This window comes from Camelus dromedarius, chromosome 5, assembly GCF_036321535.1.
Source record: "Camelus dromedarius isolate mCamDro1 chromosome 5, mCamDro1.pat, whole genome shotgun sequence".
NCBI lineage: Eukaryota > Metazoa > Chordata > Mammalia > Artiodactyla > Camelidae > Camelus > Camelus dromedarius.
Window position 1 is genome coordinate 57,563,293 of NC_087440.1, and position 24,813 is coordinate 57,588,105.

At 41.7% G+C, this 24,813-nt stretch overlaps 1 long non-coding RNA gene across 1 annotated transcript; it reads left to right on the top strand.

The window, feature by feature from the left end:
* Window positions 1-2,009: 2,009 nt before the first annotated feature.
* Window positions 2,010-7,409, top strand: LOC135321406 (uncharacterized). The gene is made up of 3 exons (XR_010381150.1): window positions 2,010-2,143; window positions 3,151-3,221; window positions 4,975-7,409. It is a non-coding gene; the product is annotated as an uncharacterized LOC135321406 (long non-coding RNA).
* Window positions 7,410-24,813: the final 17,404 nt, after the last annotated feature.

A 24,813-nucleotide genomic window follows, 5' to 3' on the forward strand; every position in this document is an offset into this window, starting at 1 on the left:
AATAATCTATTTCCAGGCTGCCGTCTCCTGACTCTCTGATTCTAAAACTACAAAATACAAGAAGTGCAGGAAACAGGCAAGATAGTTCTATTTTTTTTTAATTAAAAAATGTTTTATTGGAGTATAATTGATTTACAATGTTGTGTTAATTTCTGGTGCACAGCATAGTGATTCAGTTTTATATATACATGAAAGGGCACATGGCCAAGCTATTCAATATTTGCAAAAGGGACTCTATTTTTCCAGGGAAGAAAGTTGTACTGAATTTAAGAGGTCTTTGTGCCAGGAGACAACTTTCCTCTCACCACAGAGCAGGTGGCCTTCAAGGGCAGGCCATTCCAGGGTCCCATTCACTTATCATCTGGGTGATTCTGACCTCTGCCAGCTCTCCCGTGGGGCCTGAGTCAGAGGAAGTCACAACGATAATAGCAAACATTTGTAGCATGCTTAGCATGCGCCTGGCACTGCCTGAAGTGGTTTATACGCTTTATTTCATTTAATCCTCAGAACAACCCTATTGAGCAGGTACTCTCGTCCCTGAGGTCACACAGGAGGAAGCTGGAAGGGAGGCTGTGCAACCCGGTGCCTGGGACCCTCTGGTGGTATTGCTGCGTTCCTTTCCACCCAGTTCTCATCCAATTACCATAAAACCACCTCAGCAGCCAGACACTTCTAATAGCTAACTGTCTAGCAAAGGCTGCATTGTCTTTGGAGCCTTAAACACAGCCCTTTTAATTGGAATTGCTTCCTAATTCAGCTTCATATATCTTCTCTCCTCCCACACAAAAGAATCCATTGTGTTGGTCTCTGGGACAAACTGGATGTTCCTTTGATATACTTTGCATGTAAATGCAAAGAACAAGACTCATTTGATTTCATTATATCCTTTATGGATGCGCCTGCAGCATTTTATTGGAGGTTTTTGTGACCAGAATTTCTAACAAAGGAGGGAGCGGGCTTCCAGGCTGGCAGCTCAGCGGAGAGAGGATTTACCACATCGGGCTCTGAAGGGATGCTCGCTCATCATGGCTGTGGTTGTTCCTAAGCTTTTAAGAGGGCTGGGTGTTTCAGGAGCCGCTGCTATTCTATGACTGGAAAAGTGTTATCAAGCAAGAGACAAATGCAGCTGTCCTCCTCACCACTGTGCAGGGGGTGGGGAATTTACTGAGCCTGCCAGAAAAGAGAGGCAGAATGACATTGTATCACAGGGGGAACTGCGCTCCACATGCCAGGACTGACAGAGCTGGTCCCTAATCCTTCCTACCTGCGATGACAGGCTCCTGGGACTATGGCATGGGGTTAATTATTCCCAACATTCTTCATTATAATTCTAAATGAGATAATGACTAGAAATAGTACATAGTCATTGAACTGTAAATGCCCGAGGCATTTTCCTGCTAAAGAAACTAGCACTTTTTCCTATGGTGTGTTAATTTCTTTAAAAAAAAAAAAAGTGCGCTTTTTTTTTTTTTTTTTTTTTTGCCTCTTGGGTTTAGTCAGTCTTTTAAATAATTGGAGCCTCTGTAACTCTGTTGTACCAAATAGAAACAGAATAAAAGCCAAATAGAAACAATGACTGAAGGCTGACTAGGCACCAGGTACTTCATTGTGTTACTGCATTTAGTCCTCACAGTAGCCTATGAAATTGGGATTTTATTATTCCCATTTTGTAGGTGAGAGCTGGCATGGAGTGGCTAAGTGTTTCTGCTGGTGACACAGCTAGTATGCCTAGGTTTCAGGACTTGAATCCATGGAGTCAGACAGCAAAATATAAGACTCTGTCTCCTAAGACCTTGGGCCTTCTTCCCTTAACATCTGGCTTGGAGGTCCGTCCATATCTCATCTAGAAGTTTCTGGGGTCTGTGGCCTTCCTGATGGACATCACTTTTAAATGGCCCATCAGTCTTCTCTTTCCAGTGTTCCAGATCCAACTGCGTTCATTCTGCTGTCTTTCAACAAGGCCCATCTGGGACCACCCCACATCATCCAAGATTTTGTCAACTGAAAAAACAAAAAGAAGAACACCTCAACCTAAAGTGAGAGCTGGGAGTTCAGTTTTATTTGGGGCTCACTGAAGACATTAGTCCAGGAAACTGCTTCTTGGAGAGCTCTGAGGAACTGCTCCAAAGAGATAGGGGGTGAGGTCAGTACATATATGATTTTGGTGAGGGGGGTAAATGCAATCAAGCACACATTTTGGTGGAAGGTTGCCGGTAGTCACAAGGAGCAGATGTCTCCGTTAATGATTTTAGTGCTTTTCTAGTTATGAGAAGATGCAAGGAATTGAGTTCATAAAATTTTCTCCTGAAAATACCTATCCGAAGGCCTGTTCTGCCAGTTTTTCCCAAAGCACAGAGTGCGTCATTCTTAATCTCCACCCTGAACTCCTCTCAGGGTGTGTTAAAGGTCAGTGACTGGACTGTAGTGGCGAGTGACTTCATTCTTGTAGAACCAGATGGACAGCGGCATTCTTTAGCTTGCAGTTTCTATGGGCGCCATGCTTCACAAAAACAAATTGAGTGCAATTTTTAAAAAATAAGTTCTTCACTATGAAAAGTCTCAATATACAAAAATCTGTATCAATAGAATAGAAGCCTTAGGTTGCCTAATTATATACACCACTAAAAGCTGAATTTGATTTTCTATAGAGTTCCTTCAAATACTGCGCTCCCTGATGCATTTAAAGTGAGAGTCAATTGATGACAAAATTGATTCACAGCTTTTTAAAAACGAAGGCATAAAGAAAGCAGTCTGCTTTAAGTAAATTCTTTCATATATATTCATATATTTCCTTTAACCTGGATGCTCCAGTGCTAAACATGACTAAAGGTTTTTTCAAGACTTCCACACATCAGTGGAGCTCAATCCTCTCCCCATTCTCTTTCATTTCTAAATTGAGTATCAGGATGACAGAAAACCAGTCCTCAGATAATACTTCTCAGTGATTCCAGAACTCACGCACTGCTTTCTTTAACTCTTTGAAAAAATATCTTTAGATTTTCTGGCTGATTGGTGAGTTGGATGGGAGGGTCTAAACACTCTTTTTCAAAGACACAGCCAAGGAGCCAGAGTCACCGACTAATCAATTCACACAAACACTTTCTGGAGGATAATCAATAACCCTGAGATTATGTTTCTGTTTTTCCTTAGCTCTGCAAAAAGAAGTCTGACTTAAACAGCAAAGCTGCTATGGTTATGGATGTGCTTCAGATGATAATCAAGTGAGTGGGGGCTTTAATTTCAGATCTGAAAAGCAATCTACTGCTGCCTTTCTCACTTCTGTTTCCCAGTCAAGTAGGCAGTCCCATGCTGGGGCTCTTAGCAGCTGAACATTTCCAGTTAGCATTAACTAGCATCTAGCTCATGACTTCCTTGGTTGGTTCAATTCCCCATTTGGCCCTCACCTCTAATTTTCTGCCCCTCTCTGTTAAGTTTTCTACTGCTGTGTAGCAAATTACCAGAAACTTAGTGCCTTAAAATGGCATACATTTAGGATCTCAGAGGCACTGCTTTGCTGACTTCTCTGCTCAGAGTCTCACAAAGTTTAAATAAAGGTATCATCAGGGGCTAGGGTCTCATCTGAAGCTTGGAGTCCTCCTCCAAATTCATGTAATTGTTGGCAGGATGTATTTTCTTGCAGCTGTAAAATTCATGGCAGCTTGCTTCTTCAAAGCCAGCATCTCTAGACTCTTGTTTAAAGATCTCACCTGGTTTGGTCAGGCCCACCCAGGATAATCTCCTTTTGATTAATTTAAAGTCAACTGATTATAGAGTTTAATCACATCTGAAAAATCTCTTCATTTTTGCCATATAACGTAATCATGGGAGTGATGTTCCATTGCCTTTGCCATATCCTGCTGGTTAGAAGCCAGTTACAGGTCCCACTGACATTCAAGAGTGTAGGTCACTGGGGGTCATCTGAAATTCTTCCTACCACATCCTCTTTCTGGATAAGAACATAAACATGGCTAATGACTCACTAGCCACTTTCTCATGCATTCAGATTAATACTCAAGAAAATATCCTACATCATCTATTTATATCATTACCTCGTATACTAAAGTCAAAGATCCCTGTTTTTGAGAGCTTAAGGGTTTTCCCTGATTGGGAAAGAAAGCTGAGTCTATTAGTAGAAATTTTCTTCAACCACAAATGGAAAAGCAAAGATGTTTCAGGATAAGATCAACAGGGACCAGAGGTCCACAAGAAGTATTCAGCCTCTCCTGTGTTTGGAAGAAAGTGAGTTCTTCCTGTTGCCTAGTAGCCTCAAAGGGCAAGTGGCCTCAGTCATTACATTCACAGTAAGGCTGGGCCATAGCTTTTCTGTTATCTGTCTCACAGACCCACGGACCCCAGGAGAGAACACAGGTCCTGTTCCTGGAACAGGACTAACTACATAATTTATAGGGCCCAGTGCAAGAGGGAAATAAAGAGCTCCTTGGTTAAAAATAACTAAGAATTTCAAGATGGTAACAGGAGAACATTAAACCAAGCATGTGGCCTTTCTAAGCCTAGAGGTGCAACTGCACAGGTTGTGTGCCCACAAAGGTAGCCCTCTCCTAGAATTTTCCAAAATACCACTCCTTACAAGGCAAGGGCTACCCATTTACTAAAGTGCCTGGGGTAATAGCAGAAGAATGTGGGGCCTGGGGATCAACAGCAGCTCATAGCAGAGAACTCCAGGTTAAATAGTTTCCTCCAATGTCTGTCTATATCTAGTGAAGTTTAGTATATCTGTAATTTCCTCTTTTTTCCCTGGTATCTTTGTAAACCATGGCCCATGCCCAGGGTTTGCATGTGAGTGCTCATCAAAGCATGTTACTGGGCAAACACTTGACCTCCTCCTGAGAGAAACTGTCTCCTTCCCTAGGGGTAGAAGTGGGAATAGTTGTATTTTAAATAGCAAATTATTTTCTCTGCTGCGAATTATTCCCTTTTGTGCAAGGTATTACTATCTTCATTCTCATTTTACAGATAAGGAGTTCTGATGCTCAAGGGAACATAGCTGGTGACATGGTATCTAGCTTCAACATTTACATTCTTCCCACTATGCTTGCTGCTCTCTAAATCTGGAAAGATTTGTGTGCCATTACAGATTAGCCCTAGAATGTGCCAAGACTATCTCTGTGGGATGCAGCCTGGTATCAGTTTTTCAGTGGCTCCACTTGAACCCAACAGTTTGGACTGTTGCAGTCAGATTATCATGTGAAGCAAGGTTAGCCAGAGGGATATCGTGGAAGAAGGCTGGGCTGTGTCCCTCTTCTTTTTTTCCTGGGCAATGTGGGACTTAAGGACTGTTGAAGATCCCTTCCTTCAACTTTTTATAGAACTGGAGACCATCATTTTACCCTTATTCTCTGTGTACAGTGAAAAACATAGCTATCCTCTTGGGACTGTCAGAGCCACTCTTGTTACTGAATTTCCTTCTTTCTCCAAAAGGGAGGAGGGCTTCTCCTGTACTTGGCAGACATCCTTGGAGACATTTTGTCCATTGATGTGGTTCATGTATTGTGGTCAGACCATTACCCAGACTAGGATAACCTAATTCCAAACCAACTGACCCATCAAACCATCTGAGTTTTTAATCTTCATATGTGTGAATGTCTACTTTTGGGACTAAACGTCAGTATGAAAATGCCCTCTTCTTATGAACAAAGTGACTATATAATTCGTCATCTAAATTTGGACACTTGTTCATCTCAGAGCGAATTCTGCTAGGTAACTTTTCTTCCAGCACATTCTTCTTAAAATAACGCTTAACCATTGCTACTGATGCTTCCTTAGTAGATTTAATCTTCTGGCTCTCATGGGGTCAGTGATGTCACTGTGACCCCCATGGAGAATGAGAAATGTCAACAAACAAACCGGTTTGTCCAAGAAACATGTTCATCATCATCTTACTTGGACGTTTAGTACTTAATTTCCCACTAAATATACTACTTTATTTCTACTGAATTCGTTGCTGTCAAAAGGATTTATTGCCGTATAAACACATTATCAATAAAATAAATAGTTGTAGATTTACAGTAAATGGCCAAACCACCATGAGACAACTTAATCTCTAGACTCTCTCACATATGTTACAGGAATGTCCCTGTATCTCATGTTTCTCACTGACCCCAGCATCTCTCTGGCTCTGACGAAGTTCTCTTAAATCTACCCCGGCTTATTTTAATGCAATAATCACTAATTATGCTTTGTTTAAAAATGAAAAAAATCCAGAAAAAAAGGATAAACCACATGAGATACTGGACAATAAGCATAAACCAGTGCAGTCTCAATGAAATGAGACCTAGAGAAATCGCACTGACGAAGAACACAAGTGCTGCTCACCACTATTCTAGGATCTACCCAAAAGCTCTGGACGCTTTCCAGAATATCTTCAATTAGTGTTCTGAAAATGTGACACCTGATGAATTAATTATTCACGCCAGGCTGAGCTCTTTTATTATTTTTTATGTAAAAAAAGCCAAAGTAATATTTAATGAGGTAGAGTCTGAGGTGGACATCATCAAATAAAACTTGCATATTAGAAGTGAAAATTATTAGTATTTTTATAAAGTAGTTATGAAGTTAAGTTACTTTGTGTTTATCTCCATGCTTTCTGAGATACTGTTGCTGTTAAAAGTTCTTTGTACTTAGAACAGCTAAAGTCAAAATAGTGACAATACCAAATGCTGGTGGGAACGTGGAGAAACTGGATTTCTGAGGTAGCCGTCCTGGAAAATAGTTTGGCAGTTTCTTTATCACATTAAAAATGCATTTACCATATAGCCAGCAATGGCACTTGGGCATTTATCCCAGAGAAATAAAAACTTATGGTCAAACAAAAACATGTCCATGGATGTCTCTAGAAGCTTTATTTCTAATAGCTAAAAATCAGAAAAGCTGCAGTGTCCTTCAGTGGTTAAGTAAGCTGTGGTTCAAACTTACCATGGAATAGTACTCAAAACAGAAAGGAGTGAACTACTGATCATTGCAACGACTTGGATGGATCTCCAGAGCGTTATGCTGAGTTTAAAAAGCTAATTCCAAAAGGTCACATACTGCTTGATTCTGTTTCTGCAGTATTCTCGAAAGGACAAAATTATAGATACGTAGAATATATTGATGGTAGCCAGGGGTTAAACGCAGGGGTGAGCGCACTGTAAAGTAGCAAGAAGGAGTTCCTTGATGGTGATAAACAGTTGTGTGTTTAGTATGTTGTGTAGTGAGTATATGAATCTACATACACGATAACATTACATAGAAGTACATACACGCACACACACACGAGTGCACTTTCCTGGTTTTAATATCACATTACAGTTACTGATATTTTGAATTATTTGGTAAATTGTTTATTTCTGTTTCATTACTCTGTAGCTGTGTAAGATAATGATTGGGGGAAACTGGGTGAAGGGTACTATTTTTGCAACTTTCTGTGAGTTTATAATTATTTTCAAATAAAAAGTTAAACAAACAAAAATGCATTTGCCCCTTTTATGTTGTGTCTGGTGTTATTATACCTGCTTACCTGGAGAGGAAAAGTAATGATCAAATGATTTCAAATTTCATTTATCTTTTTTTCTTTTTCCTTATCTGTATTTTTCTATGTGTTTTGCAGTGAGTATGTATTGTTAACATAATAAAAATAATGAGGAGGTAAAGTAAAGGTTGGACTACTGTGTCAGGGTAGACTGAGGTGAGGGAAGAAGCAGCAGCAGACAGAGGCCACCAGGAAGACATCAGAGGCCATACTTTTCAGTTCTGTGCATAATGCATGTGTAATGTATGACCCCCAACAGGGGCTCAATGATCATTTACTGAGTGAACGAATGAATGTCCAGAAGATGCAGACAGAATTCAGAGCAGACGTAAAGAGGTTCAGAGACAGGCTGGAAAGCCAACAAGTAGCACTAGGATGGTTTCCTCTTAAACCAGGGCACATAACTGGAATCTGTTTTTTAAAAAAAAAGAAAAGGACCGATAATCTCCAGATGTGGAAGAAACTTAGGTCAGCACTGTTTAGACCAGGCTTAAATGCCAAAGCAAGTCTCACTGAGTTCAGAGAATAAACCACCTTGGACCACCAATACACCCACTTCCATGGGGATGACGTCAAGTAGGAAGGTGGTTTTGTGATATAAAGAGCCGAGTGGGTATACGATACATTGAAGGCCCGCTAGGCATAGCCACCGTAACTTAGAGGGGAAACCAACATCCTAGTCTAAGGAAGGAAAATTCCATGTCTTTCCGAGCAGAGCTGTGTAAGTTTTGAAAGTGATTTGTTGGAATGAATTATTACCTTAATCTTATAGGTCAAATTTAGTCTGTGACAAGGGAGGAATGGAGACTGGATTCTTTGCTGGGCCTAACAGGAGATAGTCGGACAAGGAGTCCGCTCTCCCTGCGTTTACTAATGCCTGCCCCACCACCAGCAGTACTTTGCTCCTTGCCTCAGTGTCTCCATGGATGCCCAGCGAGAGGCTTCTCCTGGGTGCCACATGTGGCGTGGGCTTTTCATTTTCTCGTGTGTCAACCGCACAGGCCCATTTCAACGCCACCTCCCCTCTTGGAGTAACTGTCACTGTGTAAATAATCTAATCTGAGTGCTAATACATGTGATTTCACTGCACTGGCAGTAATGAATCTTGAGCATGTTATCCCACAGACCTGCTTCTCCCCCAGGTGAGGGGCAGCAGCAATGAGCATCCCATCCTGTGGCCACACAGAGTCCATGGATTTCCAAGGTTTTCAGAGGAGTGCTTAAATGTTCAGGTCAGTACCCCTTTTCTTCATGGACTTTGAGTGTAAACTGTCATAAAATGTACATTTGGTTGTAAAGGAGAAGCAGACTGCAATTTGAGAGAAGGATTACAGATGTTGAGAATAATATTTGATGGCTCGTTTTTATGTGTGAAGACTTATTTCCTGGGGGACGTGACTCTGTGAGCCTAGCTAGTTTGACCAAAGAAGCCACCCAGTTTCACTTCTAGTCTGTGGTCGGTTGTCTTTCACGGAGGGTCTCCTGGCTGAGGCACATACACGGATCTTCTGGTTCCAACCCTCACATTTTATAGTTCAGAGAAACAGAGGCCACAGATCCCAAAGGGACAGAGCTGGTCCCAGAACGTGACTCATCCTTCTCATTGCAGGACTGCTTCTCCCGGGCCGCGCACCACCTTTATGGGCTGCAGGGAACCAGGGAACCATGGGCCGATTGTTAGGAGTGATGTCAAGGGGACAGTTACAAGCGATATTACTTGGTGGCATTCAAAGCTGCGAGGAATGATGGCAGCAAAATGTATTCATTCAGTCTGTTTGATGATTGTTAATCTAGTACTTTCTAGGTGCTAGCGACTGGTTTAGGTGCTTGGGATACAGAAGTGAACAAAACAGCAAAAAATCCTCATCCTTGTGGAGGCCACATTCCAGTGACAGGACCAGTAAACTCACAGCACTTACTGTGTCCCAGGACTGTCTTCAGTGCTGTACATACATTAAGTCATTTAATCCTCACAGTGACTCTTTGAAGTAGTTACGATCATTAATCACATTTTGCAGGTAAAGAAACTAAGGACCAGAGAATGAAAATTGAGACTTGCTCAAGGTCATGCAGCAAGTAAATAACCAGTCTAGGATCCAGCCCTGGCTATTTGGCCCTGAATCCCTGCTCTCAAGCACTACACTTAACTGCCTGATTCGTGAGTGAGGTTAGAGCCACGGTTTTCTTTTCTTTCTTTTCTTTTTTTCTTGTAAGCAGCAGAAGCCTCATTCTTTTTAAAAATGAATTTCTGTGTGGAGTACCAAAAAATAAAATAATAAAAGTGGCCCTGTTCTGAATAAAAAAAGATGGGGAGGGCGGGAAATTCAGATTGCCATCACAGGATGGCAGGAGCAGATAAACAGATACCTGCTTCCAAAAAGCCTCTCCCTTCAAACCCAGCATCCTGCACAAAGGCTTTAGAAAGAGCTGGAGTAGAGTGGAGTAGGAGCTTGGGATTAACAGATACACACTGCTATATATAAAATAGATAAACAACAAGGTCCTACTATATAGCACAGGGAACTTTATTCAATTTTTTGTAATGAACTGTAATGGAGAAGGATCTGAAAACATAGATTTATGCATGTATATGCATAACTGAATCTATTTGCTGTACCCCTGAAACTAACACTGTAAATCAACTACATTTCAATAAAAAACAGGAACTGAAAAAAAAGAAAGAACTCATGTGGAAGTAGGGAAAATGGGAGATTAGGAGTGTCTAGGTCAGTCCTGGGAGGTTAGAGGCATTGTAGTGTTAGTCCCAGCAGAGTAACTCTGGATTTTTCAGTCTGCACCTCCACAGTGTGTGTTTTGGGGGCACTCCCTATACTTTGAGAATAACCGATGCTGTTGTGCTCTTCTGTGTCTGATGGGAGAGGGTCTCACGAGGGGAAGAGGAGGAGGTTGAAGGCATATTGAACACCTGGGGATGCTTTTCTTCCTCTCACAATTCCTTCTTTTGCCTCCTGCCTTAACCATCTCTGGCTCTGCACTACTGGAGCCACAGACAATGCCGGAAAGAGGGCGCACAGCCCTCAGGCCCATTGTGTGTGAACCTTTGAACATCTGCTGAGGTTAAGTTGTACAGACTTCTAACAGCTACTTCGGCAGTATCGAGGAGACTGCCTTCTAGAGGCACCGTTACTTCATCATCTCCTAAAAGAGTAATATAAATATTACCCCTACTGTATCCAAAAAACCTGCCCAAAGTTGCCAGATTCAAAGGGCAGTGCCTGGGGTGTTTTGTTTCAGAAAGCCCTGGGGTGGAGTAGTTTATAAAGTCATTTTGCTAAGCTTTTCTTTTGGAACCACTCCCATCCCAGCCCTCAGTAATGAGCTGGAGGTTTGAAGACCACTTGCCCAAGCCAGTCTGGAGGTAGTGTTTCCCCAGCTACTCCTCCGGATTCCTTTTCACTGGCCTCTGCTTTGAATTGTTAATTTCCCCTTGAAGGCGCTTTCTGACTTTGTTAGCAGGTCTAACACTGGCTGCTTGCAAAGAGCAAAAAGTGCCAATTAGGTGCCAACACTGTTCTAGGAGGCATGGGAGACATAAAGGGGAAAGGTCCCTTTTCTAACCTCAAGGTGCCCACAGTTTAGCAGGGAGACAGCCAGGCAAACACATAATTACACTGTGATGTGATGTCGTGTTTTAATTGTCAAAGGAAGGCTGCAGTGGGAGCAGAAGGATTCCTCATCTGTTTGGGAGAAGTGAGGAAGGCTTTCCAAGCAAGGCAAACTAGAGCTGAGACTTAAAAGGAAGGGAAAGAACTTCAAGGATATGTGCATCAAGTTGGAAGAAAGCCATTACCAAGCGCTTTGTGGCATCACGCCACATGCTGTATTTAAGGCACTGGGCCATGTTACCAGAAGAGAGAGGCACTGGTCTCCTGTTCCCACTTTTCTACAATCAGGGAGATCAAAAGTTTTAGTTTAGAACTTGATCATTGCTCCCTTTGAATTCTCACCAGAACCTCCCTGAGAATTGTTGCTTTTAAAGATTTCACTTTCCCCTCTTTCCCATCCCATCTCACCCCCACGAACAAATACAGGGACTCTGCCAATTTGCAATAAATAACAGGAGCTGGGCTGGACAATGAAAGAATAAAATGAGAAACAGAAGTTGGAAGTAGCTGGCCAGATTGTGGGGAGCCTTCAATATCAGGCTAAGGACTGTGGGCTTTACCTGGTAGCAGAAGTGACAGTCGGCTGATGTAGGATGAGAAAACCAGAAAAGAAAGGAAAGGAGAGCTGCAGATAGAATCTTGAGGACACCACAAGCAGAGAGCAGACCCAGAAAAACCGATCATAAAGTGCTGGCTTCCACATACCTGGATATTAATAGCACCACCCAGTCTGTGTGCAGTGAGGATTCACTGAAATAATGCAAGAAAAGTGCTTAGTACAGTGCCTGATGCAGAGCACTTAATAAACATTACTCTTCATTATTCTTATAAGAGTATTTTTTTTTCTTTGCGATAAGGTCAACTGATGTACAAATACTAACTGTTAATATATGCATTGATGATCTGTTGCCCGGTAACTATGATTTTTGAAGTGACAAACTCATTTCAGTGTTTGCCTTTTAATTAAAATGGGTATTTCAGCATTTTAAAATTCATTTTTGAAGGAACCCCCCACTGAGCGGCAGCATCTCAGGCACAGCAGGGGTATACTACTATTTTTAAAAAGCCAGCTAACAATTAATGTCATAATTTTATATTTATCCTGCTAATTATGGCGAAGACAAACCCCAGTTTGTCCATGACTGTGCAAACAAACAAAGAAGCTTCAGCACCGAGAGGTAAGTTCCTTGCAAATTTGCATATTAATTACTGTTTACCGCCTTTGCTCCTGCGGCTGATTACCTCTAACAAAGAGCAGGGGTGACAGTGCCTGGGATGCTCTGAGACAACCTGAAATGCGGCCTGCCACTCTCAGAGCCGACCTTGAGAAGGTTGCCGTGCCTACTAGTGGTGAAATGGCCAGAAGGGGACAGTCCTTGTCCTTGGCTCGAGGTATCTTTATGTGATGCATTTTAATAAAGGACAGCAGACAACAAAGGTGGCCCTGTAGACTCTCACTCCAGTAAGACCATCTTTGCTTTAATGTACTTTGGAGCAGTATTATTTTTCATGTGCGCTATACAGTGTGAAAGGTAATATCTATGATTTTTTGTGGCTTGAAAGGCTATACATACATTATTATTACGCTCTGGTCACAGCTCCCTGGAATAAAGATTCCCTAAATCTCATGAATCTACTTTCTTCCCTCAGTTTTGGCACCAACTGCCAGGAGGACAGGCACCAATTGCTCTGGGAGGAGACACCCATGATCCAGTCCTGTTCTCTCCTGATGGTGTTGGATGGATTGGAACACTCTTATATCTAGCTTGGGAAGGGAAGCCTAGTGTGTACTGGAGAATTTTAACTTGGTTGTAATTGGAGACAAAACCCACATTAGTTGATTTAAAGACACTAAGTCTGAAAGAAATTCTTTGTGCTCACAATTTGGAAAAAGCAAAAGCAGCCTCCTCTGGGGAAAAAGTCCTGTCCAACAAAACCCTTGGTGGAGGCAAGAGAAAAACCAATGGAAAAAATTTAATCCTGACATAAGCATAATACATTATGCATGATAATCTTCAGAATCTGAAATCCACTTAAAGGCAATCATCTGAAAAAGCAGGGGCTGGTTTACAAGGTGACTTCAGCTTCCTGCAGTTGTGTGAAAAATGTAAGCACATAACAACGCCTCTCTGTTTTTAATCTCTGAAAGAAGAAAACAAATACTTGTATGTTTAATGTCTCAATAGCCACTCCTTGGAAAGTCACAGTAATATAACAGTAATAATAATAATGATGATCGCTAACAGTTATCATGTGCTTATTCTGTTCCAGGCACTTAATATGCATGATCTCATTTAATCCTCTCAATGAGGAGGCTTATATTTTCTATCCCATGAAAACAGCTGAAGAGACTGAAGCTCAGAGAGATTAAGAAACTTGCCCAAGATCACAAAAGTAAAAAGTGTTAGAGCTGGGATTTGAACCCAGGAAGACTGACTCGACAGGCCACCATGCTATGCTGTTTCTCATTTTATGCATTAGGAAACTGTAGTTTATTGTCCTAATGCCCCAAATTTTGTTGTCAAGTTAGAATTCTATTCCAGCTTTCTGAGCTCCAAAACTCACTGTCTTTATATTCCTCTATGCTTCCTTCCCTCATTAAAACTGAGCATTGATTTATAATATCTTAATATCTTAGAACAGAGGTCAGTGAATGAACTCTGGCCTGTGGGCCAAATCTGCCCACTATCTGCTTTTGTAAATAAAGTTTTATTGGAACACAGCCATGCTCACTTGTCCAGGTGTTGTTGTGGCTGCTTTTGTGTTGCAACTACAGAGTTGAGTCATTGTGACAGTCAGCATAAGGTCCACAGCCTAAAATATTTCCTATCTGGCTGTTTACCTGGAAAGCTTGTTGACTCATGACTTGCAGGAAACATTTCCTCTCTTTTTCCTAACTAGCCTGTGGCCCAGGTCGTCAGCAGCAGCAGCTTTGAGCACAAGTCAGTATAGATGCCCAGCTTGGCTAACTGTGCTGATTTTAAATCTGAGAGATTGCCTGGGGCCGGGAGAAGGGGCCAGGTGAGTGCAAGGACAGAGGCTGTGGGTGGCTTGTTACTGGCCTTTGGTGCTTTCTCCCTACCTGTCCCAGGATCCCAAGAAGAACTATTCCCTGTGGTATCCCTGGCACCTTGAACACTGCCAGAGATGTAGTAGATAATTGTTGAATTAACAGTCAGAAATATCTTGCCATTAGACCATGAATTCTGTCTCCAGTCAGTCTCTAGGATGGAGTTCAAGTTCCTTAGCCTGGCAGCTATGATCTCCCCTGCTCCTTTCCTCCCCCTAGACACCATAACTCATTTGCCTATGCAACACTTTCTAGTTTTTCAAGACTTCACTCCTGACCATTTGACTGCTCAGGAAGGTCAGGTTTGCTAGGTGGGTCGCATCACAGCTGGCTTTGAAAGAAGGCTCACGTGATCAAAACGATGCTTATGATGTGCAAAAGAACCTGTAGGGGGGCGAGACTAGAGGCTAAGGGATCAATTAGGAATCTATTTGAGGTGATAATTGTGTAGACAGGGGCAATGAGAATAGAGAGGAAGGGACAAATTGGAGAGAGATTTGAAAGGAATCATCTTCAGGTATTTGATGACTTTGGGATCTGAGGGATGATGAAGAGGTGAGAGTAACAGAATAAGAATTTTAATGATAGGGTTAGGAGATTGTGTTGTTACTGACAAAAATAGATACTCTGGGAAGAGACGCAGGGTAAAGGGGGTGAGACAGTGTATCTAGAATTAAGATTGGTATTACCTTTGTGATACCTTTGTGCCCTATATGGAATGGGACATGCGGTGGTAGTGTCACTTTCGAGGTGAGGCCTAGAGATGCTGATCTCATAAGAACTGACAAACTGATTGACAAGCTGACTCGTTAATTCATTCACTCAACAAATATTTATTTGAGTAGGCACAGTTCTAGGCCCTTGGGATGTATCAGTGAACAAAGCAAAGATCCCTACTTTTGTGGAGCATGCATTCTAGCAAGAGAGACAGGCAATAAATAGTGAACATAATAAAAAGTAAATTATATAGCGTTAAGCACTATGGAAAAAAGACAAGGTTAAGGTGGGGCAGGTGGCTGGAGGCAATGGGGGCAGGTGAGGGCCTTTGCAATTTTGAAGGTGTTCCCAGATGCCACCTAGAGTGTTTTTTGCTATGATCAGTGGTTTGTTATTCATCTGCTGACCAAAGTCACAGAAGAAAAAATTGAAGAGCATTGGCTACTGTGTGATATTTTAATAAAGATTCTTTGTATGCCACATCTGGAGGCAATTTACAAAATGGGAAACTTCTCCGGGTTCCCATTTCCTGAATGAGCAGCACTGCGATGAAATTCAGATGAGTCGAGGCTGATAATTTTCAGCAATTTCAATGTCGTTGTCGCCTTTCCTAGAAAGAAGAGCTTTGTTTATAAACAGCTGGGTCAATAGGAAATGTAGTCTCATCATTCACATTCTTCCGATAGGCCCCAGTCAGGACGCAGAGGCAGGAGGGATATACAGAGACCTGAAACATAATCCCCTAGCTTTGGGGCTTTGTTCTTTGAGATGGCATGGGGGAAAGGTAAAGAGCTAATTTTGTTCCTTCTTGGAAGACAAATTGGATGGATGACAAACTTTTTGTTAAGACCGAGAATTTGAGCAATTACCTAGTGATGCATAGGAACACAGACCGTACGTATCTGCATTCTTCCCTTTCGGGATTATTAATGATCAAAGCCCCCACTTGGGTCACACGCTAAACAGCTCCCAGTTTACTGTGTTTCTTCAACAGAATATGACGTGCCAAAGATCCACTTTAATTTCCACTGCCTTCCATTGCCAAGATGTTTATTTAGAGTCCTCAGTGGAACCTACATATTTAAAAAGAAAGGAGGGAGAAAAAAGAGGGTGACACGGTTTGGACAGTGACAGAAGACAATTGGTACAGAGTGGTATGCATTGTAATTCTAAAATGGCCTCAGCTCTATTGAAAATAGAGGAACTCAATTCTTTGATGTGGAAATGAGCTAAAAGGGGGAAGGAAAGGTGTGCTTGTAAGCTCTGGGCTTTTTTTCCTATGTTGTTTCTTCTAAGCCAGTGAAATCCCCCAGGTGCAGGGTGCAGCGTGATGCATAAAGAGACACCCGTGGTGCAGCAGACCCAGGTTCAGTGCTGAAGCCGCTGCGGCCACAGCAGTTGGCAAAGTAAGATCCTGGCTTCTTGGAAAAGTCCTGGGAGGAGCCCAGCATCAGTCAGAGTCTATTTGGCCCTTCTAGGTACAGGTTCAATAGGACAGAAGGGCTTGGGGTTGGAACAGTTTTTAATGTAGCCCTTGTTGTGCTCAGAGAAGTGGGTTCACAGGCATCCATTTCTGGAAAGGAACCATTTTCAGCTAGAAGAGCCCTTCCCAAGGTACATCTTCAGTGGAAATGGCATTTGTTTAATATTATGTTAGCGGTGTCTACCCCTTTCTCCCACCCAATTCAACAAACATTTCTTTATTAAGCTCCCAGTAGGTGCGTAGGGCTCTGTAAGGTGCTACAAACTATCATGAAGGAGAAAACTTGAATTAATGACAAAATAGAATGAAACAATTTTTAAAGAATCTTCACAGGAATTCCACTACTGGAAGCAATGAGAAAGCACGGACCCCAAATTAGTGATACCCCCTACCATTCCACATCCTTAAACTCTCACACACAAACACACAGATGTGCACAGGTAGAAAAGCCCTTTAGGTAAAAAATACCCAGGGCTTTTTGCACAGTGCCAGTTGGCCTGGCTGGGCTACCCCATGGTGTCCTCTCATTGATGAAATGCTGATTAAGCTGTTTTGTGCTCCGTAATGGACCAATGGGTCATTCTCTGTTTCTTGTCAACTTCAAACAGGCTGGGCAGTCTGAGTTTGTTTTAACTACTGACCCCTAAATGCCTTTTGTCTTTATCAGACTTTATTCTTATCTTTTCACAAATGGAGTGGTTTCTCTTTTCCCCAGTCCCTCATATTTTCCTAAAAGGCACAGACTTACAAAAAATGTTTCTGAAAGTGCAACAGACTGGAAAAGTATCCAATTTTGTTTCTAAATATCTATTTATAGAATTTTCCAAAGTCTGTCCATCACAGACAGGGGATTTCATCTCAATCTACCTTAAAAAGGCGATTGAATTAAACAAGCATTTGGTGAGTATCTGCTTTGCTTCTGGCTTTGTTCTGGGGGAGTCAGAGAGGAAGTAGGATTTGTCCCTGCCCTTGAGGAGTTTAAAATCAAATTGAATAAGAGGGAACACTAATTAAGCCAAGAATTTACTTCTGAGTTTTTGAATTCACATTTTTGGCTGCAGTGTTTCTATGTATAATGGCCAAAAGGGTCCATTAGCTTTAGTAGTAGATTTGGTTGTTCCTGAAAAAAGTCTCTCTAACCCAAATAAAGGGAACTCAGTCTAGACATTGGAGATGCTTGAACTAATTTTCAAGCTAATTTGGCTTACCTAGTACTTTTTCTCATTTCCAAACTGTATGACTTTCAACGTAAAGCACTCATCCAGTCGTGCCACTTTCCCTGGAGAGGTAAAGCTGCATCAGCACGAATCTAGCTCTCAAGGAGCTCACTGCCAAGCTCCGTAGGTGGGAAAGAACGTGAGGGAGAAAGTCACTGGTGCACAAGAACAATCAGAACCATGGGACCAGTAACTGGGGTCTTGTCCTGAGAGGCTGGGAGACTCACACCACTGCTTTTCCTGCAGGCTAATTTCATCTCCCCACATCATGATGTACTGTAAGGGTTGTGGGAAATGCTTTGTGCCATTTGGATGAAAGATATATCATATAAGGTCTGTAAAAAGGTTTTGGATAAGTTTAGGAAAAAATAATTGATAACGATGATAATACTATCTAGCATTTATTGAGTGCTTATTACATGCCTGCCATTAAACTAATGATGGGGATATATCTCTAACCTGTAATTCTTTTATATCTGTTGATCCCTAAATTATCAAAATATTAATTTCTAAATGGGGCCTGTTCATAATCTGTTTATAATTGTTTAACTTGGGTGATGGTTTCATGGGAATTCATTATAACCATTCTATTTTTGTGTTTTGAAATTTCCCATAATAATAGATCATGCAAAAAAAAAAGGAAGGGACTAAATAAACTCCATTAACCTAAATAATACCTCAGATAAAAGGCGAGGTGAAGAAAGAAGGAAGTCAACAGTTCTCCAGTATTTATTCAGTGCCCGATCATTCACATTCACTATCTGTGAATTAACTGGGATCCCATTTTACAAATAAGGCAACTGAGGCTCAGACAGTTAAAGGGTTTTTTTAAGGAACTGAACCCCTGGCCACAGCTTATGATCCTTCCGACATACCACATTGCTCTATTGGTCCATATGGTTTCTAAGGGCAGGACCCCTGTGTTTTATCTTAGCAGCCCTGAGTGCCAGTAGATGAAATCACAGTGCTACTCTTTGAAACTCTCAGACTTTCTTATAGTTTAAAATCAGATAAACTGTTGAGAAAAAAATATGACATGTATACTTGTGGAAAAATTTCAAAGCAATATATGAAAATTGGCCAAGCAATGGTTAATGATCATTTTTATCTGATAGGAATATCTTTAAATGTCCATTCTCTATGTGGGTGTGTGGGTGTTGGGACTTTGGGGTAACCAACATTCACTTCCAGACATTTCACAACCTCCCTATAAAGTTAGGTATAAGGCCCACTATACAGATGAGAAAAAAAGAGGCCAAGAGAAGTCAAAGTTGGCAACACCCGTCTATGGTGGGCATTGGCAAGCCATGGGGTGTGGTGCAGCTGGAGTTCAAATCCAGGATGGCTTGACCTCAGTGTATATTCTCTCACCACAATAGCAGTGCCCTGTTCGAATCAGATTCTTTCTTCTGTGGAAAAAGCATCCAATAAAGGCTAGAGAGAGTCAACTAGTTCCTCCGTGGGGCCTGCGGGGTTGGGGGTGGGGGCTGGACATGACAACATGGCAGCGTTTCGTTATCATTAGCCAAAACTCCCTCTACTCTGAATTCCGCCTGCGCGGACCAAACCGAACAGAAGTAAATTGTCCCATCTGTTGTCAAAACCATCCTCCCTGACTTCAAAGAAGCCTGGCCCCGGAGGAGGGACTCCCAGGGTGCAGAGGGAGATGGAAGAGGAGCCCCTAGGCCTCCTGTCAGCCCTTCAGCCTCTGGGGGCCGGAGCCACAGCCTGTCATCCCAGCTGACTTTCTCTTTGAATCTGAGGCTCTTCACAACCCCCAGCCTACCCCTCAGCCCAAACATACCCAAGGCCCAGATTCTGTTTGAAGTGGATGTGCTACTGTTCACAGGGCGGGCGCGCTGGCGGCGGAGGTGCCAGGGGATTAGAGGCAGCGGCTCCCTGCGGGGCCGGGCCACCTAAGCCTCAGCCAGCAGCCAGCGCTTTCTGCCGCTCGCAGAGTGATAATGGCATTCTGGGCTTTTCCACAGGGGTCCCTAGGCCCCCAAGCGATCTTAATTAAAGTGGCTTTGTGGGTCTTGGAGGCAAATACCAGCCCAGAATTCAGGGTGGGAGCTTGTTTTGAGTTCTGGTTCCATCTCTCCCTGGCCTAAGAGAAGCTTAAGTTCAGAGGAGCGAAGGGAAAGGAAGAGCTGAACCAACTGTCTAAATCTTAAACCAGGGGGAGGGTATAGCTCAGTGATAAAGTACCTGCTTAGCATGCACAAGGTCCTGAGTTCAATCCTCAGTACCTCCATTAAAATAAATAAACAAATATATAAATAAATAAACTGAATTACCTACCCTCATTAGAAATTAAAAAAAGAAAATCCTAAAGCAGAAGTGTCTGTTTTCATCTTAATAACCTGGAGCTCTCCTGCAAAACATCACTCGGTCATTCCCCTTTGCTGGTGTAGAAATGAGCAGGAAACCACACTGGTAATTCCTCAAAGTATCATGGATTGGAGTGATGCTTTCTCTTTGTCCTTTCTGAAATTATTCTGATGAAAAGGTAATAAATAGATCTGTAAGGAAATTCATTATCTTAAAGTTTAATTACATATACTAGTTACCACCTTTCCATGAATAATATTTAGATGAAAATTCTGAATTACTCTGTGATAGAGCAAATATCTCTCTATAGACATTTCAAATGTAGCTCCAAGGAGAGTAAACTTTTTAAAGAGACAATAAAAAGTTAAATATAATATCCCCTTCCCTGTAAAATACTTCCATTTTATAAAGGTCAGTAATATGTGTATGTGTGTAATTTCATATGAGTATTACTTTTTTGGATAGAATCGTAGAATATATCTGCTTTGAGAATATTATTTTGGAAAAAAAATAAAGTGGTGCTGCCATTTATAATCCAATATCAGTTATATTTGTTAAGATGACACACTTAGGTATGATTAAAAGAAGTCTTAGCTTCCAAGGATAATTTATATCTATGCCTTTCCCTCTGTTTTTAAAATAGGAAAATATTTACATATCCCCCTATATTATTTTACAAGTTGTGGTAGTTGTTTTACAATTCGGAATATATATATATGTATATATGTGTGTGTGTATATATATGTATGTATATCACATAGATGTGTGTGTGTGGTTGTTCAATTAATGCCAGTTTACCTCCTAGACCCTGAGCTCCATGAAGGAAGGGACCATGACTGATTTGCTCACCACTGTATCCCTAGTGCCAGGCATGGATTAGGTACTCAAATATCTGTTGAATTCATGAATAATCAAAGACATGCAGTGTAATGGTGATGATATATATTTGTTTTGATCCTATAAAAATGCCTGCTTTAATTTTTTTTCTCTTAATAACGAGACTCAGGTTATAAAGCTGGATTTTGTTAATTTAAGAGATTACTATAACACTTATCTACAAGGAAATATAACTGAACATGTTCAATGGATTTTCAACTCAGGTGTGCAATGCTTTGCCAGTTCATGAGGTTGAGAATTTCAAATAATTGGTGACTAGTCCTGAAAAGTCAGAGGAAGGGCAAAATCCACTGAATATGAGTGTTTAAAGAGGTCCCTTGTCATTGAAACACTCTTAAATTTTGCCTGGGGATGAAGTAGTCTTATTTCATGGTGTTAGTACCAGAGCAAGTAATTCTAGGGTATTTGTACAACTGCCATGCTGTATCTTCCATCTGTAAAGATAACCAGCTGAAAGGGCAGGGCTAAGGGACTGAAGTCTGAGGTCTGTGGAGGCATCAGGGATTCCATCCGAGGGGAATGCCAGTCACTGCTAGACAGATGCGTGCTAGGAACTCACAGTGCTCTGTCCGACAAGCCTGCCCTTCCTGAAGAGCTCACCCCAAATTACATGGAATCACCTTGTGCTCCTTCAGCAGAAAGCTGCTGACAGGGAACTTCTTTAACAATGCTGAAAAAGACCTAAAAGATAACCTTTTCTTCCGGGTATAAGGATGCCTCTGGTTGTGCACGAGTCAGTAAGGGCAAAGAAGCTGTTTCACAGCCTTGCAGACAAGACCAGCATTGTCAAAAGTTTGCTGTTTCCGCTGCCATTCCCCGATTCCCCTCTGCCCTCAAAAGATTTTTAAAGTGATCAGGGCCATGATGTTGCCCAGTTTTGCTACCAGCTTTCTTTTCTCTTGATCTTTTGTTTCAATGTCTGCTTTCTTTCCCCTATGTGCTCACTGAAGCCTGATTGTGGGGTCAAGCTATAATTAGTTTATATATGAAGTTTAATTCACTGTGGCTCTTCTGGCATTAGACTCAAATGGGCTTTGATGTCTGGCTGGAGCTTTGATCCCAGACCCTCGAATGGTGGTCATCACCCCAACTCAAAGGATTGCCCTTTATTTTTTTCCCTCCTATTTGGAGACAGCTTTTCCCAATTACATCATTTGTGTTTGTTTGGCCATAAAAGCTGCAAGGCATCATTTTGTTGCTTTGCTCTATAGCAAAACGTGCAATTGATGCTCCTTACTTTGCTTGGCTGCAATAGAATGTTCACTGCTGGATAAGGCATTTGTACAATGATGCTCTGACTTTGTGGGGGTGTTGCTGGGAGTTGTTCTGCCCAAGGGCAAAGCATCAGACTGTGTGATCTGAGGGATCCTTCCTGGCTCTGCCCAGGAAATATCTTTAAGTGTAAGCTACACAACTGTGATACATTCAGTCAAGTCTCTTTTTCCATGCTGGCAAGTTTATCTTACTCCCCAGATCCTTGGGCAGCAAATCCACCCTGTCTTTAATGTCACACTTTCTGAGTGTCGATTAGCAGCTTTTCTGAGAAGACAGAGGCCTCCGGGGAAAGCAAAAGAACTAACGAGGGCTGAACAATACTAGAAAGGAGATAATGAAGTAGCATCAGTGGAGGAAGAAGCACCAGCACTTGCTTTAAAAAGAAAGGGAAAGAAAAATCAAAACAGTAGGGGGAAATGAGATCCTGTCCCTGACAGGAGGGAGCAGTGAACAGTGGGTGATTACCCTCCACTGCCTCCCAAATACCTGTGACCAAAACAAAGAATCAAAAAGAAAGCCAGAGGACTAGAGAGGAGAAAATTTGGCTGTTGGGTAAAGAGAATAGGAGCAACCCAAACAGGCACACTTAATCTGACAACATTGGGAGTTTTCCTGGAAAAACAATTACAGCATTGAGCCCCTACGCTTCTAACTCCACTTGACAGCCTCAGTTTGTTTTAATTGGCGTGTGAATGAACAGCATTATTTATTAATGTGTAATGGATACTTTGGAAGCCATAACCTTTTTTTCCTATTTGTGACCATTTTATTGGTGGAACCATTTGAATACATTAGTTTTAATATTTAAACTTGCTGGGAACACTTTTTCATAGAGATGTACAAGCTGTTATGGCAAATGGTTTGCTTTGGACTAATGAGCCAGCTCAAAGTGGCATTTGGTGGCGGGGTAGGGGTGGGGAGGAGGTGGGGAGGTTTGGAGACACAGCGACTTGTCTGTCTGCTTAAACAAGATTTATTAGTAGTGTGTAAAAACATGCTTCAGCTTTTTTCCCCCCTCAACTATATATAGTTGTCGATGTGTGACATAACACAGGCCACAATAATAGACTCCACCCAGCCAGAAGGAATCTAATTCAGAACTAGAAAGCAAGACGCTTGTCTAGAAATGAATAGCATGAGACAATGCCAGAGGACGTGGGTGAGTGGCTCTTGGCAGACAGGATCAGTCCCTATACTTTAGTGCCTTACTAAAATTAGGGAGGAAATTTTAGTTCCTGTATTACCAAGTACAGTGCTTGGCACACAGTAGGCATAAGGCATAGGTCAGCTGAATAGCATTAATTTTGTATGCCAATGAGCACCAAAACATAATTCCATTTTTAGATCTACTACACAATCTGGTTAACTATGAATCATGGTTGTCCGTATAGTTCCATTTATGTCTGTGAGGGCCAGCAAGCCGGAGGTCGGTGGAGGGTGGCAAGAGAACACTTGTTATTGTTTTGTGCGGTTTTTTTTTTTTTTTTTTTGGTAAATGTCAACTTGACTCTCTTTGTGGCCAAGATTAAAATGGGTACTATTAAGTTAGTTAGAAATTAGTTAATGAAAAAACAATTTACACCAACCTACAGTTTCTTGAATGCTTGCAAAGGCATTGTCCTGAGTACAGTAATCCTAAGACGATATGAAAACAATCCCTGCCTTCAGGGAACTTTTATAATGTAACTGGAGAGAAGAGAGACACATAAACACCCACCTACATAGATGTATGTGTACATACCCAAATAAATAACCATCCAAATAGCATTTGGTAAGAATCAAATATTCATGCAGTTAATTGAAGTTCAGAGAAAAGAAGGGAACTGATCTTGGAGGAAAGAAGAGTGTACCACACAGAGGTGAGAAATGGAGCATTCTTAGCAGGGGGAAACAGCTGGGCAAATGTGTAAGAGTCTTAAGTAATGATATAGGATGCACTCCTTCACACAACACTTTGCCTGAACTTCAGCAAATTTTGACTTGCTGGATTCAATTTCTGAGGCTCCTCGATGGACTGCTTTTTAAAATAGATATGGTACTTTTGCATAGACAAGCCAGCTAGTGGCATTTCCGGACCCCTACCCCACTGAGATTCACAGCGTCCCAAGCAGAGATGACCATACCACAAACATTACTGCAGAGGAAAAGTTTGTGAATCCCTCTGGAGGCCAAAAAAAAAAAAAAAAAAAAGTTGCAACTTACATAACCCTTACTGTTTACCTGCCACATTGCAAACGCACCCTCCCATATGTATTATATACTGTGTATTACTGTAATTCTTACAACAGTCACGTTCTGTTAGTAGTTCCATTTTACTGTTGGGGAAACAGGCACAGAGAGGTGATGTTACTTGCCCACATAGCTAGTCTTCGCTGGAAAGAGGCTTCAAATTCAGGCAGTCTGGTTTCAGAGTCTGAGCTCTTAACGCTTGCAGACTAAATAACAACAATGAAAAACTCAAACAAAAACCATAGCGCGCGCGCGCGCGCGCACACACTAAACCCCGAGCTTGTAAAAGAATTGATGCAACCGCTTGCTATGCAGCGACATCCTCCTGCCTAATTTTAAGTGCCTTCCGTAAAAAAGATTAAAACAACAGCAGCAAAACTAAGAGTTGAACAGTTTTAGGACAACATTGCATTGTGCCTTGTAATGATTGTCTTTACAAC